Source organism: Ovis canadensis, chromosome 20 (assembly GCF_042477335.2).
Source record: "Ovis canadensis isolate MfBH-ARS-UI-01 breed Bighorn chromosome 20, ARS-UI_OviCan_v2, whole genome shotgun sequence".
Lineage (NCBI taxonomy): Eukaryota > Metazoa > Chordata > Mammalia > Artiodactyla > Bovidae > Ovis > Ovis canadensis.
Window position 1 is genome coordinate 43,184,777 of NC_091264.1, and position 22,608 is coordinate 43,207,384.

Below are 22,608 nucleotides of genomic sequence, written 5' to 3' on the forward strand. Positions count from 1 at the left end.
ATATACAAGCAACTCCTGCAACTCAATTCCAGAAAAATAAGTGACCCAATTAAAAATTGGGCCAAACAACTAAATAGACATTTCTCCAAAGAAGACATACAGATGGCTAACAAACACATGAAAAGATGCTCAACATCACTCATTATCAGAGAAATGCAAATCAAGACCACAATGAAATAGCATTTCACACCAGTCAGAATGGCTGCGAGCCAAAAGTCTGCAAGCAATAAATGCTGGAGAGAGTGTAGAGAAAAGGGAACCCTCTTACACTGTTGGTGGGAATGCAAACTAGTACAGCCACTATGGAGAACAGTGTGGAGATTCCTTAAAAAACTGGAACTAGAACTGCCTTATGACCCAGCAATCCCACTGCTGGGCATACACACCGAGGAAACCAGAATTGAAAGAGACACATGTACCCCAATGTTCATCGCAGCACTGTTTATAATAGCCAGGACATGGAAGCAACCTAGATGTTCATCAGCAGACGAATGGATAAGAAAACTGTGGTACATATACACAATGGAGTATTACTCAGCCATTAAAAAGAATACATTTGAATCAGTTCTAATGAGGTGGATGAAACTAGAGCCTATTATACAGAGTGAAGTAAGCCAGAAAGAAAAACACCAATACAGTATACTAACACATATATATGGAATTTAGAAAGATGGTAATGATAACCCTGTATGCGAGACAGTAAAAGAGACACAGATGTATAGAACAGACTTTTGGACTCTGTGGGAGAGGGAGAGGGTGGGATGATTTGGGAGAATGGCATTGAAACATGTATACTATCATGTAAGAAATGAATCGTCAGTCTAGGTTCGATACAGGATACAGGATGCTTGGGGCCGGTACACTGGGATGACCCAGAGAGATGATATGGGGAGAGAGGTGGGAGGGGGGTTCAGGATTGGGAATTCATGTACACCCGTGGCGGATTCATGTCAATGCATGGCAAAACCAATACAGTATTGTAAAGTAAAATAAAAAATGATTAATTAATTAAACAAATAAAATAAAGTGAGGTTTTGGTATATTGAAGTTTTATTAATAAAATACGCCTGGAATTTGCTTAAAAATGACACACTGGGGAAAGGGGAGGATGAGTGGGAGGCAATTGATGAAAGAAAATTGGTCGTGAGCTGATCATTGTCCAAGGGGGTGACAGTGCACAAGAGCCCATCATATTAATTTCTCCACTTCATGTGTGTTTTAATTTTTCTATAATAAAAAAGTTGACACACAAAAAATTTAAGACATCCTGTAAGTGTGGCCTCCCGTGGTCAATATTTGGAAGTGGATCTAACGCAGAACCCAAAAATCCTTTCAAAGATGTGAAAAGATTTTAATTTTTAGAAAGACTGGCTTAACCTGGAGTATGAGAGGATGTCGTTTCCCTTTCAAAGGCAAATCGTCAGTCCTTTTTCTTAATTTCCTCAAAATTAATCTCAGGACCAGGTGCATCCTCCTAACTACCCACCTCCCCACACCACCACCACCACCAGCATCACGAGCAGCAAAGACCTTTGTATATAGTGTTGCCACGCGAGGGACCGAAATTAAACTCAAAGAAGGACTGCCCTGTTTCAAAGATAATCCCGTGAAAATAAGAGGCGAGAGGCTTGGAAACCTAAGCCAAGAGGATGACAAGATGATGGGGAGCAAGACTCAGAATTTGCTCCAGAGTTCCAGATTATTACAGGTTTCTTCCTCTTCGACTCCCTTCAACTGGGTGGAGAGCGGGGTAGGCGGATGGGGCGGGCTTCCCGGGCATTTACAGCCAACCGGTTCCAGTTGGGAAACGGCTGGATTACCAAGGCGTGGGGAGCCGCCAGCGGATCTCCGTGTGGCCGCGCGTTCGTCTCCGAAGGGGCAGGGCGCATGCAGGTGTCCGGCCCGGGAGAGGCAACTCCCGCAGAGCAGATTCCAGGAGCGCGCAGTCAGCCCCAACCCGCCCCCCCACCCCCATCCTGTTTCCCGCGTCGCCCTCAAGGCACTGTCGATTACAGAAGCAGCCTTCATCTGCCTGTTAGGCGACGACGGGGGACAAGGTGACCAGGACCCACATCCCCGCCGCTGCCCTCCCGTCGCCCCCTGCATTCCTGCAGAAATCTTCCCGGGGCAAAGTTCACAGTCACTATATCCCGAATTCAAAGTCTGAGTGGCTGACATCACTCTCTTTATCTCATAGCTTCCTTTTCTTGTATGCAGATTTAGCTTCCTTACAAGAGCATATTTCATACTTTCTCCCTCCCCTGACGCTTAGCACAGATCAGGGAATGAGGTGGTTGACAGCATTCACTAAGTGGAAACCATCTCCTAATTCCTCTTTCTCGGGAAGGACTGGTATCTTGGCAACCCCACTCAACTGTGGAGCAGTTTCACCTTACCTCCTCCAGGACGCCTTCCCCAGTCGGGGTTCCTGGCTCTTCCTGTAGACAGGTCCACGCTCCCAAGCCATCGCACTCATCTTGGTAGACTGTGAAGTCCTTGAGGGCAGAAGCTGCCTGTTACTCATCTTGGCTTCCCTCTCCTCCCCTCTTGCACAGTTCTTAGTGAATGAAGGGACATATTGTGACATGGTTTAAATCTGGGAAGGTCTTCCCCCCTGGTCCCTAACCTTAAACTGTGACCTGTCCCTCTTCTATCCTGTCTGGAAAGAAGCACTTTTGAATCTTTCAGAAGCTGACAAACTTGAATTGGGTCCTGGCCACTCACACAGTGCTGTGTTTGGAAAGTGAAGCAGTCACTGAGGCCAAGGCCTAGCTTTCCATTCTCTAGCTCAAGGTGTTTTCGGCTCCTACACACACGGGTATCAGTACTAATACCTTCTTCACAGAGTTTAACAGTTTATCAAATGGTTTTATACACCGTATTCCATTTGTTCCTCATAGCCTCTTGAATTAGGTATTGGCATCGATGCTCAAACTCAGGTCTTTTAACTGAAAGCAAACACAAAAGCCATATTGAAAAGGCAAAATATGGTAAAAATATGTGATAGTATGGTATAACAAATAATAATCTTTCCATGGTAGTGCCGTCTACCTTGACATCCTCAACTCCTGTGCTAATTTCCTAAGTCTGCTCTAACAAATTGCCTCAAACTGGGTGGATTAAAACAAGAGAAACTATTCCCTCACTGTTCTGGATGCTGAATGTCTGAAATCAAGGTGTCAACAGGGCCATACTTTCTCAAAAGTATCTAGGGAAGAACCTTCCTTGCCCCTTCAAATTCCTGTGTTTGCTGGCAATCTTTATCCTTTGTCCTTCCTTGGCTTGGATGGAGATGCATCAGTCAAGTCTCCCTGCCTCTAGACTTCACCCTGCTCAATCCATCTTCCAGGACAGAGGCCAACATAACCCCCTCTCCAAACATTTTCAAACAGAAGAGTTAGAATGTTTTATAGAATGATATTCTATCATTAGCACTTTACTACAATTGCTTTATCAAGTGCTTTTTCCATCTATCCTCCCCTTTATCCATCCATCAGTCCATCTTATAATTTTATGCTTTTTAACGTAAGTTGCTTAGGAGCTGCATGTTCGATCCCTGGTTGAGGAACTGAAATCCCACATGCCACTCAGTCAGAAAAAACCAAACCAAAACAAACAAAAACCCCACAAAACCAGACAAAATCAAGTAAGTTGCAGACTTTCAAACGATGTTTAAAAACATAATCTCATCAGGTCAGGGCTTGCGGAACATTCAATGGACATTCCATGATGCCTTCTTTGGGGCAAGCATAAAGCCCAAACCCGTTTGTAAGTGCCTCCAGCCTAATCCCTCCCCGACACTGCTTCTTTCCATTCTAGTGAGATCAATTGCAAGTAAAATTCTCCACTCATCATGCTATTTTGTCACCTCCCTGACCTGCTCATCTTGTCCCTTCTCATGAGATGGTCCTTGACCTCCAGGGCCTCAAGGATCCCCTTCCCCAGAAAGCCTTTCTTGGTACCTGCCTCACCACATGAGGGTCGATGCACCTCTTCTCCAGCTGGCAGCAGCCCCCAGGGCATTCCTCCCTCAATCACTGCACTTAGCTCTATAGATCACTAGAATGATCTGTTTAGGTGTCTTTCCCACCTTATGTGTGCTCAGTTGCTCAAGTGAGTCCTACTCTCTTCAACCCCATGGACCGTAGCCCATCAGGCTCCTCTGTCCATGAGATTATCCTGGCAAGAATACTGGAGTGGGTTGCCATTTCCTTTTCCAGGGTATCTTCCCAACCCGGAGATCGAACCTATGTCTCCTGTGGCTCCCGCATTGGCGGGTGGATTCTCTACCACTGAGCCAGCTGGGGAGCCTCTTTCCCACCTCTCAAGCCCCCAGATGAGAGCTTCCTGAAAAATCATGGATCCTGCTTTATTTGTCTATTGTCCTTCGCACCTAGATCCCTGTGTGGCCTATGTGGGTGCCCAGTAAATATTTGTCGAGTGAATGCTTGTCTTGTTTTGTCCCTTCTGACAGCACTTCCTGCCTTTGTACCATCTTCTCTCACACAGCCTGGCTCCGAATCCCTAAGGTAGAGCTCAGAGGCTAAGAATGAAGAAAAGAAACACTGAATATTATCAATGTCCTCCAACCATCGACCCCCAGAAACACACCTGTAGTTGAACATGTTGGGCTTATTACTCTTTGCATCAAAAGAGTAGGGAACTGTGGGACATCTCAGAAAGAGGGTGTTAGAACAAAAACCTATGACAGTACGTGGGCTTTGGTTAGGTGATTTGGGGGCAGGCCTAAGAAAATAGGGGCTTCCCAGGTGGCTCAGTGGAATCAGCCTGCCAGTGCAGAAGACCTGAGTTCAACCCCTGGGTTGGGAGGATTCCACGGAGGAGGAAATGACAACCCACTCCAGTATTCCTGCCTGGGAAATCCCATGGACAGAGGAGCCTGGAGGATTATAGTCCATGAGGTTTCAAAAAGTCAGACACAACTGAGCACACACGGATGCACTCACTAAGGAAGCAGGGATTTTTCACTAGATAGTATGCTGTCAGAAAACAGGATGAATTTTGCAACTATCTCAATCAGTTCTTTCTACAGAGACTTCCTTGGTGGTCCAGTGGTTAAGAATCTGCCTTCCAATTCAGGGGATGTGGGTTCACATACTGCAACTAAGACCCCATACAGCCATAAATAAATAAATATTTTTAAAAATGAGACAGGTGATTAGAATGAGGATAAAGAAATAATAGCTTTTTTTTTTTTTGCCCATGGGAAGGAGTGCTTGATATTTTGTGGGTGGCACAGTGACTGTTTTTTTGTTTGTGCTCAGATAGAATTATGAGCTGGTGCCAGGAGCCACCACAGGAGATCCCACCCATGACAGGGTCATGTGGAAGAGAACTGTTAAGCAAGGCTTCAGGGCTCAAGGAGCTCCCTAGGCTTTCTTGAGCATCTACCCCAAAACCAGAATCTGTCTGTTTTACTATTTCATGACTTTCACCAACTCCTCTGACATTAACAGGAGGCTAACCCTGACCACCTTTCTCTGGAGAAAATCAACTTGGGGCTATAGCTAATAAGTCTCCTGGACATGAGAGGAATATTTCAAATCAAATCCCCTCTGTTAGCATTCTAGCTTGCTTGGCAGGTATATCCAGACTCTTACAGCTACGCATGTGATTATTTATAGCCTCCCAACTGTGAGAGGCACAGAAAGCCTAAAACCTAGAGCCTTTGAAAGAGTTAAAAGCTGTTAGAGTAGTGCTGGTGTAGGATTTCATTATTGGGCCAATGCTTGTTGCTAAGTTCCCCTATCTCTTATCCACTGTGCACCTGGGATACATTAGTTAACATAGTGAGAATGTAAGAAAAACAAGTGTAGCCTTAAATTTAACCACATTAGATCTTTGAGCTAATTGGTTCTTTCTTGTAACTCACTGCACTTTTGCTCTGTGAAAAATGTAACTCTGTTTGGCATTTTCTGAGGCTGACATAGATTAGAAATATAAAGAAAAAACACTTTGAGGGAAAATAAGTTTTCTGGTTGAGCAGCCTTTATCAAAAGAGGGTCATAAAATGTTCACAGGCCTCCAAGGCCAGAAGATACTGTATACAACATCATTTGTGGGAAAGGTATGCAGAAAAATCCTGGTTTTGATAAGGGCAAAACTGCTGGAATGTTTGGGCTGACTCTGTATGACCTTTCATCTTTCATTTCCTTCTATGTACAAAAATATATATATAAGTACCTTTTGAAAATAAAGTAATTGGGCCTTGCTCACCAAAGCAGCTTGGTCAACCCGTGTCTTTCATTCTCTCTCTCTCTCTCCCCCTCTCCCTCTCTTTTTCAGGCTGATCCCTTGGAGCATAGGGGCTCCCTGCGATCACTTATCTGCCTGGGTTTCTAAGACCTGAACGGGAAGACGTTTTGCGTCTTCACTCCCTCGGGAGATGGGGAGGGCACCTGGAGCCTCTGTGAACAGGGCAAACTTCTTGTCTCGAAGTTTTATTGGTTCTCTATGTAAACCAAGAAATATCAACCTCTTTCTCTCCTCTATTTTCTTATCTTCAATATTTCTTTCCTTATCTCTCTCTCTCTAAATCAATCGCAATCGCTGACGCCGTTCCTCCTTTGGGTTTCCCTGGATCCTGCGGGGGCTGGACCCCAGCCACGAACAGGAACCCGTAAGGTAATCCTCCCTCATTGTGCAGTTACTCGGAATAGCTAGGACCCCACTCAGGGTGCCGCAGACCCCCCTGCATAAGATAGGTAGGGTGAGTAGGAATGGGTAGTTTTGGGTTGAATGAAACCCAGTTGAGGGGTGAAAGAAACCCAGCTGAAGGGGTGAAAGAAACCCAGCTGAAGGGGTGAAACAAACCGAGTCGAAAGGTTGAAACAAACCTCATTTACAAAGGTTGAAACAAACCTTCTTTACAAGACAAAAATATTTCTTTCTCTACAGAAATCTCTGACACGGGTAACAAAAGAGCTAAAAGAAGGACAACTGTTTATAGAAGTAATTTTGCAACTGTTAAACAAAAGAGTAATCAAAGTTAAAAGGCTAGTGTTCAATTCCTTTTTACATTTGTATGAAAACAATGTCCTTGGTTTTCAGAAGAGGACACTGTTAAATACTTGGGAGAGGGTGGGGAAACAGTTAAACTCTTATTATATTTTACATGGGCAGAAAAAGTTTCCTGTAGATGCTTTTGCTCTGTGGAATATGATTAAAAATGTCCTGGACCCCTGTCATGAGGCTGTTAGATAGCCTATGGGAGAGGCTGTAGCGGTGGATGGTGGTGGGTCTGTACCTTCTGTGCAGATCATATTTTCTGCCATTGACATAGAAAAGGAGGGACACTGTGCTCTTCCTCCCAAGGAAAGAGAGGGCTTGCAGGACGCTGCGGCCAGGCGCCCTGGCAAGGCCCCTCCCCTCTATGCAAACCTTTAAAAACTTATCCACCACTTTTTGATTTAAAGCGAGATCACCGCCACCTCCCGCTTGTGCCTCCCCAGGGCTCAGGAATTCCCCACTTTGCCTCCGAAACCTCCCAGAGCATTGCCTAAAGCTAAAAAAGATAAAAAGTTTTTTGAACAAGTTCAGTTCAGTTCAGTTGCTCAGTCATGTCCGACTCTTTGCGACCTCATGAATTGCAGCATGCCAGGCCTCCCTGTCCATCACCAACTCCCGGAGCTCACTCAGAGTTGCATCCATTGAGTCAGTGATGCCATCCAGCCATCTCACCCTCTGTCGTCCCCTTCTCCTCTTGCCCGCAATCCCTCCCAGCATCAAAGTCCTCTCCAATGAGTCAACTCTTCGCATGAGGTGGCCAAAGTACTGGAGTTTCAGCTTCAGCATCATTCCTTCCAAAGAAATCCCAGGGTTGATCTCCTTCAGAATGGACTGGTTGGATCTTCTTGCAGTCCAAGGGACTCTCAAGAGTCTTCTGCAACACCACAGTTCAAACGCATCAATTCTTCGGTGCTCAGCCTTCTTCACAGTCCAACTCTCACATCCATACATGACTACTGAAAAAACCATAGCCTTGACTAGATGGACCTTAGTTGGCAAAGTAATGTCTCTGCTTTTCAATATGCTATCTAGGTTGATCATAACTTTTCTTCCAAGGAGTAAGCGTCTTTTAATTTCATGGCTGCAGTCACCATCTGCAGTGATTTTGGAGCCCCCAAAAATAAAGTCTGACACTGTTTCCACATCTATTTCCCATGAAGTGATGGGACCGGATGCCATGATCTTCATTTTCTGAATGTTGAGCTTTAAGCCAACTTTTTCACTTTCCTCTTTTACTTTCATCAAGAGGCCTTTTAGTTCCTTTTCACTTTCTGCCATAAGGGTGGTGTCATCTGCATATCTGAGGTTATTGATATTTCTCCTGGCAATCTTGATTCCAGCTTGTGTTTCTTCCAGTCCAGCGTTTCTCATGATGTACTCTGCATATAAGTTAAATAAGCAGGGTGACAATATACAGCCTTGACGGACTCCTTTTCCTATTTGGAACCAGTCTGTTGTTCCATGTCCAGTTCGAACTGTTGCTTCATGGCCTGCATACAGATTTCTCAAGAGGCAGTTTAGGTGGTCTGGAATTCCCATCTCTTTCAGAATTTTCCACAGCTTCTTGTGATCCACACACTCAAAGGCTTTGGCATAGTCAATAAAGCAGAAATAGATGTTTTTCTGGAACTCGCTTGCTTTTTCCATGATCCAGAGGATGTTGGCAATTTGATCTCTGGTTCCTCTGCCTTTTCTAAAACCAGCTTGAACATCAGGGAGTTCACGGTTCAAGTATTGCTGAAGCCTGGCTTGGAGAATTTTGAGCATTACTTTACTAGTGTGTGAGATGAGTGCAATTGTGTGGTAGTTTGAGCATTTTTTGGCATTGCCTTTCTTTGGGATTGGAATGAAAACTGACCTTTTCCAGTCCTGTGGCCACTGCTGAGTTTTCCAAATTTGCTGGCATATTGAGTGCAGCACTTTCACAGAATCATCTTTCAAGATTTGAAAGAGCTCAACTGGAATTCCATCACCTCCACTAGCTTTGTTTGTAGTGATGCTTTCTAAAGGCCCACTTGACTTCACATTCCAAGATGTCTGGCTCTAGATGAGTGATCACACCATCGTGATTATCCGGGTCATGAAGATCCTTTTTGTACAGTTCTTCCATGTATTCTTGCCATCTCTTCTTAATATCTTCTGCTTCTGTTAGGTCCATACCATTTCTGTCCTTTATTGAGCCCATCTTTGCATGAAATGTTCCCTTGGTATCTCTAATTCTTGAAGAGATCTCTAGTCTTTCCCATTCTGTTGTTTTCCTCTATTCCTTTGCATTGATCGCTGAAGAAGGCTTTCTTATCTCTTCTTGCTATTCTTTGGAACTCTGCATTCAGATGCTTATATCTTTCCTTTTCTCCTTGGCTTTTCGCTTCTCTTCTTTTCACAGCTATTTGTAAGGCTTCCCCAGACATCCATTTTGCTTTTTTGCATTTCTTTTCCATGGGGATGGTCTTGATCCCTGTCTCCTCTACAATGTCATGAACCTCATTCCATAGTTCATCAGGCACTCTATCTATCAGATCTAGGCCCTTAAATCTATTTCTCACTTCCACTGTATATTCATAAGGGATTTGACTTAGGTCATACCTGAATAGTCTAGCAGTTTTCCCTGTTTTCTTCAATTTCAGTCTGAATTTGGTAATAAGGAGTTCATGATCTGAGCCGCAGTCAGCTCCTAGTCTTGTTTTTGTTGACTGCATAGAGCTTCTCCATCTTTTGATGCAGAGAATATAATCAATCTGATTTCGGTGTTGACCATCTGGTGATGTCCATGTGTAGAGTCTTCTCTTGTGTTGTTGGAAGAGGGTGTTTGCTATGACCAGTGCATATTCTTGGCAAAACTCTACAAAGTAACTTTAAAAGCAGACGCGTGCACAATATGTAGAGCGTGCTCCTCGGAAAAAATCTCCTTGGGGGGCTTCACCCAGGCTAGGAGAAAAGCGGAGCAAAAAGAGACTTGGCAACAATATTAACCCCTGATGTGCCAATTACTCTGATTCCAACGAGAGTGGCATGTCTGAGGACATTGTGAAACTTGTGCTAGGGTGTAGCTCGCTTTGTTTGCAGGAAATTTTGGTGGTGCCTGGTATAGTAGATTTTGATTACATTGGAAAAATTAAAGTTTTGATCTCGCTGCCTATCAAAACTGTGCAAATTAATAAAGGTCAAAGAGTAACACAGCTTTTGCTTTCACCTTATTATCAGACAAGAAAAAAACTTAACTTCTCAAGCTAGGAGCCCCAAAACATTTAGATTTAGTTATCTAGCCTTTTGGGTGCAAAAAATTACAGCTCCAAGGCCTTTAAAAGATCTTTTAATTTTAAAAAAAATAAAATGTCAGGGCTGTTAGATACTGGAACCGATGTCTCTTACATTGCTGAAAAAGATTAACCCTATTCCTACCAAGCCAGTGCTGGTCAATCAGATAACTAAATTTAAAACAGAGAAAATTTAAGTGTTCCTCTCCACATCATGTTTTATACCATGCTTTGTTTGTAATTAATCATTTAAACCAGTCCAGTGCCTTGTCATTGCAGTCTGTCTCCTCTATTTTCTTATCTTCAACATTCTTTCCTTATCTCTCTCTCTAAATCAATCGGAATCGCCAACGCAGTTCCTCCTTCGGCTTTCCCTGGATCCTGCAGGGGCTGGACCCCGGCGGGCTGGCCTTGCTTTGTCTCGTGATTTCACAGTGAACTCATCTGAGGTCGTTGTTTTGTAAGATAGTTTCTGCCTTATAGGAGAATAACGTGGTTTGCCTGTGAGTGTCAAGCCTGCTTCTGAAAGTCAGAGCCTGCTGTTTTGTCAGAGGCTTCTCCGTGTTTAAGTGGGGAACTGGCTGAAGGATGAATTAGTGGGGTTGGGGCACATGTGTTTACATGTGTAGAATCCAGTTCAATGCCAGAAACTTTCAAAGAGAGTAAGTTTATCTCCAGTGTCCAACCGCCAACTCAGCCATGCAATTCAGGTCACTGGCAGACACATTCACCCTCATGGTCATCACCCGCACGGCCGTGGGAGGGGACTGGTGACCCCGGGCACTGGTGAAGCTGAGTCATGACGAGGGAGAGGCCAGCTGCCTTCGACGGCCTTGGCTGTGACCTCTCCCAGACTTCTCCTCCCCAGACATCCCGCATCCTCACAGGACACAGACTCTGCAGCTTGATTCCCTGGCCTGGCTGTTTTTGTTTGTCATCCTGCCCGGTATCACAGCCTCACAGTGACTCCCTTACCGACTCATGTGAGCCCTGAGGAAAACCTATTAGATATGAATTCTTTGTTGGTTTTGTGACTGTGGCCTCTAAGCAGACTGGTTGAGCTCCCTGGACCCCAAGGGCCTTGTTGTCTCTGCTCCCTGCCTTTTGATGATCTCACTCTTACCACCAGTTTCTGGATTCCAGTGACTCACTGCAGATGCCTGGCTCCTGAGTTCTCCAGGGATGCTCTTTAAGGACAGGCAGGAGAGAGGCCATGACCTTGCCTCCTTCAGTCCAGGGTGTCTGTCTAACGATCTAGTGAGTCCCCCTCCCCCAGAGAGCCCTGAACATCTCCTCCCAGACCACAGCTCTCACATGACTGCCTCCTGCCTCCTGCCTTCGTGATCCTTTTCTGCCAAAGATGGCACCTCTCCTGTTAAGAGTTCCTGGCTTTCATCTTCATGTTCTGTCCTGACCCAGCACTGGTCCCTTCTCTTCCTTCAGGCACAAGTCTGTTTTTTACCAGTTCCACTTGCTTGCTGTAAGACTTTGAACAAATTAATTAAGTCTCTGGGCTTCAGTTTTTGCATCTGTAAACTGTGGATAATGATAATTACCTTTTACTATTGCTGTGTGGATTAGTGTTGTTTTCTTTTTTTACTGCACACATAATAATTAATGTATGGCTCCCCAGGCGACTCAGTGGTAAAGAATCCACCTGCTAACTCAGGAGCTGCTGGAGATGTGGATTGATCCATGGGTTGGGAGGATCCCCTGGAGGAGGAAAGGGCAACCCACTCTAGTATCCTTGCCAGGAGAATCCCATGGAGAAAGGAGGCTGACGGGCTGCAGTTCATGGGTCGCAAAAAGTAGGGCACGACTGAGCAATTAAACAACAACATGAGCCCCACATCCTGCCCAGTGAGCTCAGGAAGTTAATGATTTCTAGGATATACTCTCTGCACACATAAAAAGCAATAATCTGTGGACCAGCTAGACCACGTAGGGACAAGAAAACTCCTCTGCCTAACCTGGAGGAGGAGCTGATGATGGAAGTATGACATCTACTCAAGAAAGACAAAGAAGTTCTCCCCTCCCCACTTTTCTTTTGTTTATAAAACCCTAGTCCAGTAAGTGCTCAGCATGGCATTTCTCACTTGCCTGCTTGTAAGCCTCACAAGCATCCTATCTAATACGTCACTTCTTATCTTTTTTTAAAAAAAAAAAATTTAAACCAGACAGTTACAATGAAAGTCTCCTTTAGTCAGTGTCCCCTGGATCCTAGTCTGATGTGGTCCTTCAGGACGTTTTTCTGTGAGTTTATATACATATTTATGTACACATGGAAATATATATGTGAATTGTGTGTACATAGCTTAAAAACATCTATAAAGTGAGCATAGTGGGGATGATGAAGCTATCTGTTTGTGGACCAAGTAGGTTGGCGGTTTTTTTTTTTTTTTAAGCTGTTTCTTTTGTGAAAGCAAACCAATAGATAATACCTAAATTGAAAAAGCATGCAGTAATAATATAATCGTGTTTACAGATATGGAGACACATACCAAAAAGTAAATCAGCTGAAAGAGTTGAAAGTGGTGGAGGTGGGTGTGGCTGCTGGTTTTTCTCGTTAACTCATTATTTGCCTTTTCATGTGCAGTTGTAACTCTGGTCACACTCCCAAAAATAATCTATGCCTTGTGTTCCTTTTTCCCCCTCATCAGCAATGTGGAGATCTGCTGCCCACTCATGCCCTCAGACCAGTTTCACATACTTCCTTCCCCCTCCTCCTCCCTATTCCCACAGTCCAGCCTGTGCAGCCCTCTGAGTCCATTCTCCACCTGCAGCCAGAACCCTGCTTCATCAGAGTGTGTCTGATGCAACATGCTTCATCAGAGTGTGTCTCTCCCCACTTAAAAACTGTCTGAGGGGACTTCCCTATTGGTCCAGTGGTTAAGAATCCATCTTCCAAATCAGGGGGCACAGGTTCAGACCCTGGTAGGGGAACTAAGACCCTGCATGTCAAGGGGCAACTAAAACCGCGTGCTGTAAATAGAGAGGCCAACTAGAGAAGCCTGCGCATCACAAGGAAGACCCAGCACAGCCAAAAAAACAAAACAAAACTCTCTGAGGACAAACTAGTAGTTACTAGTGCGGAGACAATATAGGGGTAGGGAGTTAAGAGGTATAAACTATTATGTATAAAATAAGCTACAAGGATATATTATACAAGGAATATAGCCAATATTTTATAATAACTATGTGCTGTGTGCTGGGCCGAGAAGGCAATGGCAACCCACTTCAGTACTCTTGCCTGGAAAATCCCATGGATGGAGGAGCCTGGTAGGCTGCAGTCCATGGGGTCGCTAAGAGTCGAGACAACTGAGTGACTTCACTTTCACTTTTCACTTCCATGCATTGGAGAAGGAAATGGCAACCCACTCCAGTATTCTTGCCTGGAGAATCCCAGGGACGGGGGAGTCTGGTGGGCTGCCATCTATGGGGTCGCACAGAGTTGGACACAACTCAAGCGACTTAGCAGCAGTGTGCTGGGCCAGGTTGCTTCGGTCCTGTCAACTCTTTGCAACGTTATAGACTTTGGCCTGCCAGGCTCCTCTGTCCATGGGATTCTCCAGGCAAGAATACTGGAGGCTTGCCATGCCTTCCACCAGGGAATCTTCCCAACCCAGGGATTGAACCCAGATCTCCCACATTGCAGGTGGATCCTTTACCATCTTAAAAGTAAAGAAAAAAGTCTCTGAGACTCAGCTAGGAGAACAGGGTTAATATTTAGCCTTTTGCATGGCAAGCCCCACCTCCCTCTCAGCTCCAGCCCCAGGCACGAGCATCCTTACCATAAACATCATCTTCACCAAGGTCAACTGCCTGCCATTCTCCAGACACACCTTGTTCCCCTGGGCTTCCCTGGCTCTGTACTCCCTGTTCCCTCTAACGAAACCTTCCCTGTGTGTCTTTAATATGGATCACAACTCATAGGGCAAAATATCTTGCACTTTTAAACCATGAGTATTAGAGGTCTTCACAAATCGATCCAAAGAAGTCGTCCTCATCCTTCCTAATGGCTCCATGAACTCAATGAGATAATGTATGAGAAAGTGCTTTGCCTGCTCTTTGGCACCTAGAAATTGTCAACGAATGTTTCTTTACTTCATTTAAGTTCCTATTACTCCAACATAATGGAGAAGCACTCTCACTATCCCTTAACAGTATAGTTGTAAGATCCCTCCTCAACCCTGCAATGGTTTTAAATCCATCATGAATTAAATGTCACTGAACTCCATCCAATTCCCTTCACATCCCTTGTTTATTCTCTTTGAACTCACTCAACTCTTGGGAGCTCTCCCAGACTGTGTTTGCTTGCTTATGCCTCAACGGCCTTCTCCCACCACCACCCCCACCGTCCACTAGGGAAATACTTTCCTTCTTCCAAGATCAGACTGTGTCACTTCCCCCTCAAAGCTGCCCTCCCCCAGAGAAGAGCCCCAGTCATCTGGGCTGCCATGCTGGCCTGTAGTTACTGCTCACACCACTCCTCAATTAGCTTAGCCTTCTGAAGGCACACTGCCTTAGCATCTTCAGGGCTTAGCACATTGCCTGACACATAACAATGGCCCCATAGATGTTTGCTGGAAGAAAATCTCCAAGTACCTAAAAGTCTAATCTCCCTTTTCTATATAATATGACATATACAGAAGCAGCTGCACTTGTAGTATAAAGGATAAAATAGAGTGTTTAGATTCTTACTAGCTGTGTGATTTGGGGCAAGTCACTTGACCTCTCTGAGCCTTGACCTACCTCAGGAGGATGAAGTAAATTAAAATATGCAAAAGAGCTCTAGAGAGCAACAATTGTCATTACTGCCTCTTCTCCAAACTCATTTGCAACTTAGTTTTGACAAATCGCCCTAAATCTAGTCACTTCTGTGAAACCGTCTCTCTCCTCTCATCTGTTCCCCGTTCATTCCCAGTGCTCTGGTTTCATCCTCGGGCCCCCTTCATCTGATTTGGTGGGCCAAGTTCTCCGCTAATCCCCCCTGTGACGTCTCTGCAGCCTTTGCCTTTCTCCTCTTACGTGTAGAAGAATCTTCACAGCTTCCGCGGAGCCATCCCGGGAGCCTTGGTGGGGGGCCTTTTCCTCCACTTCCTTGAAGCCCCTCCCTGTCCTCCCGGCCACACGCACCACCCCTGGGGGCGGCGGCGCCGGGCGTGGCCGGGTGATGCCTCCACCAAGCACTGGTTTCGAGACGCTCGCAAAGGTGCACAGAGGTGGCAGATAAAAGGATGCGCGATGCCACGCTCTGCGCCAGGAGGAGCTTGACCCCTGTGGGGAGCCGCAGAGACCGCAGGGCCCTCGAAGCCGGTTTGCCTCCCAAAGATGCAGGGCAGGGCAGGACTGGGCTGGAGGGGAGTGTTGGGGGTAGGGGAGGAAGTAGGCGTACATCTGAAGCTCCGGAGGAAGTCAAAGGGAGAGGCTCCTGAGCTAATTAGCAGGCCGGATGCCAGCAACATGCCAGCGATGTTTTGACGATCTGTCACCTGGGAAGAAGAAGGAAGGGAGGGAGGGAGAGTCTGTCATGTGGGCCAAGACCTGAGAGGCACGTGGGGCTCCTCTCAACTGCTCGCCAGCTCATTAGGCTTTTCTGGGTCATTCTCTGTATTACTGTCTCCCTCAGGGGTGCCCCTGCTCTGCCTCACGCCTGCTTTCATGTTTCTGCCTTGGTCTGTCTGACTCACTGTCCGTGTCTCTGACTTTCATTGTGTCTCCCTTTGTGTCTCTGCCCCTGGGAGTCAGGAGTCAGGTTGAGAGAAGAGGCACTTGAACCCAGCCCTCCCTGACTCTGCCTTCTGCAGCCTTTGACCTTGGGCAAGCAAGCTTGGGCCTTGGTTTCTTCCCTGTGGCTGAATGTTATGAACGCCCCTGGAGTGGTTAGTGAAATTTTAAAAATAAAAATAATAATAAGCTTTGAAGATTATAAATTTCTATATAACCATGAACTATTCTTTTTGGTGCTGTCACTGCTCATAATGTCATATGCTTATCTGGGCCTTGTTGAGGTATGGGGAAGTCATTCTGGCTTATGCATGATTTTGCTTGAGCTCATGTTAACTAGAACACCCTGTCTTACAACCTGTAGAGCATGCATCTGCTTTAACCATTAAAGAAAAGAATGTATCTAAAAAACAACATGGAGTAATTGTGGTTCAAGCATTCAAAAATAGAACCAGGTGGCCAATATGGCTGTTGTTTCAAAGAGGTTCCTGCATTACTGAGAACCCGAATTGTCTGAACAGTATCAACGTCAAGGACACCAGCCATTTTCAAAATAGTATCTGCTAGCAGCTGTTAGGTATAACCCTGTGGTCTGAAGGTCTCCCCTTGCAACTGTGCAACCATTTTGGACCCCAACCAATCCTTGCCAGCTTCAATCCTAGTTCTTGACAAATATCTTATGTGACCTTGGAGGTTTTTCCTTTATAAGCCTCTGCCATTTGTCATCCACGCTTTTGAGTCTGTATTTCCCACGCTGTAGTCCTCAATCTGGCTCAAATAAAAACTCTCCTATTTTTATTATAGATTGATTATTGATTATTTCTACGGACATTGCACAGTTCACAAAGCAACTGGGGACTTCCCTGGTGGTCAAGTCGTTGAGAGTTCGCCTGCCAATGCAGGGGACATGGGTTCAATCCCTGTTTTGGGAAGATTCCACACGCCACAGGGCAACTGGGCCCATGTGACCCAATTACTGAAGGCTGCTCGCCTAGAGCCTGTGCTCTGCAATGATAGAAGCCGCTGCAATGAGAAGCCCGTGCACCACAACGAAGAGTAGCCCCCTCCCCACTGCTCACTACAAGTAGAGAAAGCTCGTGCAGCAACGGAGACCCAGGGCAGCCATAAATAAACAATTAAAACAAAACAAAAAAAAACACCCTGAAGCAACTGAATATCTGACAGGCATCTCAGCTTCACATGCCCACCATTTAACTCCTGACTTTGCACCCAAACTGGCCCCTCATGATCTTCCCTACCTCCATCCCGGGCAGTTCCATCCTCCCAAGGTGCTTGAGCCAAATCTCTTGGAGATTCCTGACTCCTGTTTTGCTCTCACACCCCAAATGCAACTCAGCGGCAACCTTATCAGCTCTTCATCAGCTCACATCCAGAAGTCAGCCCTTTCTCATCATTTTCATTCCTTACCAGGCTCAACTCACTCAGTGCCAAAGTCCTCACAGTGGCCTCAAGACCACACACAGTCAGCCCATCACCTCTCTACCTGCCTACCACTCTCCCCACTCCTCTGTCTGCCCCAGCCACATGGCCTTCATGCTAAGTCTCACATATCATAGGCTTTTGCCCCTGATTTTCCCTCAGTCTGGATCATGCTCCCTCCAGATAAGCAATTGGCTCATTCTTTCATCCATTTCAAATCCTTGCTTGAGTATTATTTAGTACAGTTATAACCCTACGCACTCTAACACCTCTATCTTCCTTCCAAGCTTTATGTTGTTTTATGATACCTATCATACTTTTCACTTATTTATTTGGTACGTATCTGTTTTCCCCATTAGAATGTAATTCCCATAGGGGCAGATTCCTGTCTGCATTATTCTCTGCTGAGTCCCCACTTCCCACCAGTACCTGGCACATAGTAGGTGCTTAATAGCCTTTTGTTGAATACATGAATGTAAATTATTTCCTTTGATCCTTAAAACAATTTTTGAGATAAGTGTGGTTATTCCTGCTTTATAGCCACAAAAAGAACAAGACTTGAATCAAATATTGAATACCCCACTGTTTCCAAATGGGATGTGTGTGTTCCTTCAGTCTCTGCAGGTTCTTACCTAGTTTAGTCAGAAGGAGCAGAGGTCTCAGATTTCTCAGTTCAAAATGAGGGATTAAGACTTCCCTAGCGGTCTAGTGGTTAAGAATCCATCTTCCAAGCAGGAGACACCAGTTTGATCCCTGGTCAGGGAACTAAGATCCCATATGCCATATAGCACAGTTTCCCTCCCTCTCAAACATGTACAAAATGAGAGATTTAGACCAGTTAGTTTCCATCTTCTAGAGAATGATGCCTCCTTAGCTGCTTCAGTCCAAGTTCTTCTCCCTCTTCCCAGCCTCATCCCTTCCTGGGTCCAGGGAAGTGAGGCTAAATGGTTTGCCAGGTCCACTGGGAAACTGTGGCCCACAGATTCATGAGAAACCTTTTCATTTCTTGCTTCCTACACTCCACACATCTCACTGGTTGAGTCTCTGATTCTGTCCAGGAAATAGGATGACTACAAAGAAAAAGAGAGAAAGAGTAAGAAAGAGAAAATGATGGAGGAGAAGGCAGGGAGTGAAGGAGATGGAGTAGGCAGGTAAGTGGATGTTAGGAAACACTCTGCAGAGAGGCAGTGGCTGTGAACTGTTGTCCCACTGAAACAAGGTATTTCATCACTTGGGCATTCCTTCCTCTCCTGTGATCCCATCACAACTCCCACAGCTCCTTAAGAGCTTTTCCTGTTTCCCTAAATAGTTCTTGCATCAACCCAGTTGCCCATTGCAGGAACTATGAGTTCACCCCTGATTTTCCCCTCCCTTACCCTCCAATGACCACTCCAACACTTTCTTCAGTTCTGTCTACAAAATATACTTCACATTGGCCTGCTCATCTCCCAGTCCACTGGCTACCATCTAACTGAAGCCATCATCACCTCTCACCTAAAGTACTGGAATAGTTTTCACTCTTCAAATGACCATCTTGCACTGCTCCAGGGAATGTCAAAAGCATTTAGTGGCCTTGGGTCTCTCCCATTCCACTCTTGCCTTAATCTACTGCTCACAACTTAAGACTCTGCACAGTTGGTCTTTGCCTAAGGTTTTATCTACCTTGTATCATCTTCATTCCCCTGCTCCCCATGCACCAGGTTTGCTTTGTTTGTTTCTTTAGGATTTATTATTATTTATTTTTTGGTTGAGCTGTGCAGCTTGCCGGATCTTAACTCCTGGACCAGAGATCAAACCCACATCCTTGACAGTAAAAGTGCTGAGCTCTAACCACTGGTCAGCTTTGTTTAAATTAGCCTCAATTGCTCTTGCCTTAGAGTCTTTGCCAAGTTGTTCCCTCTGCCTGGAAAACCCTTCCCTCTGTTCTGTGCTTAATGAACTCTTATTCAGCTCTCAGTTACCCTCTTAAATGTCACCTCCTCAGAGAGCACTTCCTCAGCCTCTCATCTAAACTAGAGCCGCCTGCTATCAGTCTTTGTGCTGGATCTTTAAAGAGTTGCCAGATTTAGCAAGTACAAATACAAGACATCTACTTGAAATCTGAATTTCAGATAAATAATGAGTCAATTTTTTTTTAGTATAAGTATGCCCCCAAACATATTTGAAAAATACTTAAATACTTTTTAAAAATTCATCATTTATCTGAAATTCAAATTTGCTTGTATTTTACCTGGCAACTCTAGATATGTGGATTGACTTTATTTCCATTCTATTTGGTTGGGAAGTAAAAAACTATTTCTCAGAAATTTTTGCAGCTGGGTTCTGAACCAGAATTAAGGTTGGCCAATTAGATGTATTTGTATGATATTTGAAAGGCAGAAATGAGGGAGAAGCCATTTTCCTATAATAGATGGTCAGGTGGACAAGCTCCAATAAACATGAGAGGTTCGTGGCAGCAGACCAGTTGGGGGAGTGACTGCAGCATTTCTGATTTCTGGAGATTGACCTTGAAGTCAGTCGCCCAGTTAGGACCTCTTGACTCTTAATTCTCCAGGTTTTTCAACGATTTTCTTGTCAACTGGTTCCCTGAATTAAATCCCTTGCTTAAAATACCCAGAGAGGTTTCCTCTGTCTGCACAGAGGCCTTCCTGGTACAGTTCTCATCACCCTGTTATTGTGTGACTGGACAGTATTCCTCTCACCCACAGACTCTAAGCTGCCTGAAGACAGGCCCCTTTCAACTCTGCTGCTGCTGCTAAGTTGCATCAGTCGTGTCTGACTCTGTGCGACCCCATAGATGGCAGCCCACCAGGCTCCCCCGTCCCTGGGATTCTCCAGGCAAAAACACTGGAGTGGGTTGCCATTTCCTTCTCCAATGCATGAAAGTGAAAAGTGAGAGTGAAGTCGCTCAGTCGTGTCCGACTCTTTGCAACACCATGGACCACAGCCTACCAGGCTCCTCCATCCATGGGATTTTCCAGGCAAGAGTACTGGAGTGGGGTGCCATTGCCTTCTCCACCTTTCACCTCTAAGGTTCTACACATCTCTGTAGTAGAGGAAGCAATCAGAATCGAGTTAGCTACATTTGGTGCACTGCACAGGTTAATACATTGTTTGTTTGGAAGACTCATTCTTCAATGAGATGCTCAATTTTTTTTTTTTTTTGGTTGTGCCAGGCAGCAAGTGGCATCTTGTTTCCCCTACCAAGGATCAAACCCACGCCCACTGCAGTGAAAGCATGGAGTCCTAACCACTGGATATCCAGGGAAGTTCCAAGATGCTGATCTTGAATACATTGAAGGAGGACAAGGGTTAAAAAAGGAAATGAAAAGACGACTAGGCCAAAGGGAATGTCTAAATACATAAATTGGACCCTGTAAACTGGCCCCCCCCCACACACTTAATGCCCTTCAGTGGCATTGCACTTTGTAGAACCAAACCCAACTTCTAATCTGGCCCCTAAGGCCCTGCACAGCTTGGTTCTTAGTACCTCTCCAGTGTCTCTTTATACCATTCTTGTCACACCTCATAGTGTGCCATCTTCATCAAGATATTTCCTTCTGCAGGGCCTTTGCACCTACTGTGCCCGCTGCCTAGAAAGCTCTCCCCACAACTTTTTACTTCTGGCTCCCTCTCATCAGTCAGAGCTCAGCTTAAATGTCACCTCCTCAGAGAAGCTTTTTCTAACAGCCTATTAAAATCAGTGCACATCTCCTCCAGTTAATTCCTCTTATATTATCCACTTTGTATTCTCCAAAGAACTTATGACACCTATAATTATCTTGTTAATTTATTTGTTTACTTGCTTATTGTTGGTCTTTCCCAATAAGATCTAAATTGCCAGAGGATACGGACCATGGCTGGCTTGTTCACCAGTGTATCCTCACTCCTAGAACAGTGTTTGACATGTAGAATGTTGTGTTAGTCACTCAGTCATGTACGATTGTTTGTGATCCCATGGACTGTAGCCCATCAGGCTCCTCTGTCCATGGGATTCTCTAGGCAAGAATACTAGAGTGGGTAGCCATTCCCTTCTCCAGGGGACCTTCCCGACTGCTTCATAAATAGTTGCTGAATGATTAAATGAATGGATGAATGAATGCTCAGCTCTTAAAGCTCAGATGCTTAATGAAAGCAGCTCTTCAAGCCTAGGGGGCACTAAGAGAAAAATGATTAGTGAATGTCTAAGGGGGAATTTAAAGGACAGATAAAGAAATGTCAGTGATATTAATGGAGGGTTATCAGAAGGAAAGAGAATAAAAGGGCATCCTGAATGAACTTGAAGGAGAGGCAACATCTGGGAGAAACTGTTAGCCTTAAGCATGGATTTAAAGGGAGAGGGATAAAGGAGGCTTCCGGTAGGGAAAATAAAATCTCAGAAGAGCGGAAGTAATGCTTAAGGGAAAGAGCATAGAATTCAGAGGTGGGACATCTGAACTTCACTCCCACTTCTGCCTCTCACCCGCTGTTTGAGCCCAGGCAAATCCCTTACCATGCTGGAATCCGAGTTGTCACTGTAAAATATCTGGATTCTCAACCCCACAGCTGATAAACGGCTGAACAAGAGATCAGGCAATATGGATGACAGTCCTGTATAACCCTGGTCACATTTTTGAGCATCAGGATTTCTCATTTAATCTGACCGGCGTGCTGCAATTCATGGGGTCGCAAAGAGTCGGACATGACTGAGTGACTGAACTGAACTGAATATTTGTCCCCGATGTCAGTCTTAAATTCATACTTCCTGAGGCTGCCCTGAGCCTCACAAGATGTTTTACCCAGAGTTCTTGGAGCCATTGAATAGGAAAGCTGCCGTGCTCTATTAGGATCAGTCATGTTAAAGCACACTGTAAACAGCAGTCCTTTTTTTTTTTTTTCTAAACAAAGAGTATTTCTAGAAGCAATCGAGGTTGAAGAAACTCTTTGGGAAGGAGTATAGTGAGTGGGAATTGAGAAAGAATAATGGTTTCCTTCATCAATGCTCCTTACCCCTGGGCCTCTTTTCCCACTTTCAGTTTTTTCCCCTAAGATGCTTCACATGCTTTGTTCAGGCTTTTTCATTTCTCTCCAACTCAACCCAACCCATCCTTCATTTACAAGCCACCTCCTCCAGGAAGCCTTCCTGAAATAGTTTCCACTCATTCTCTGACCTGTA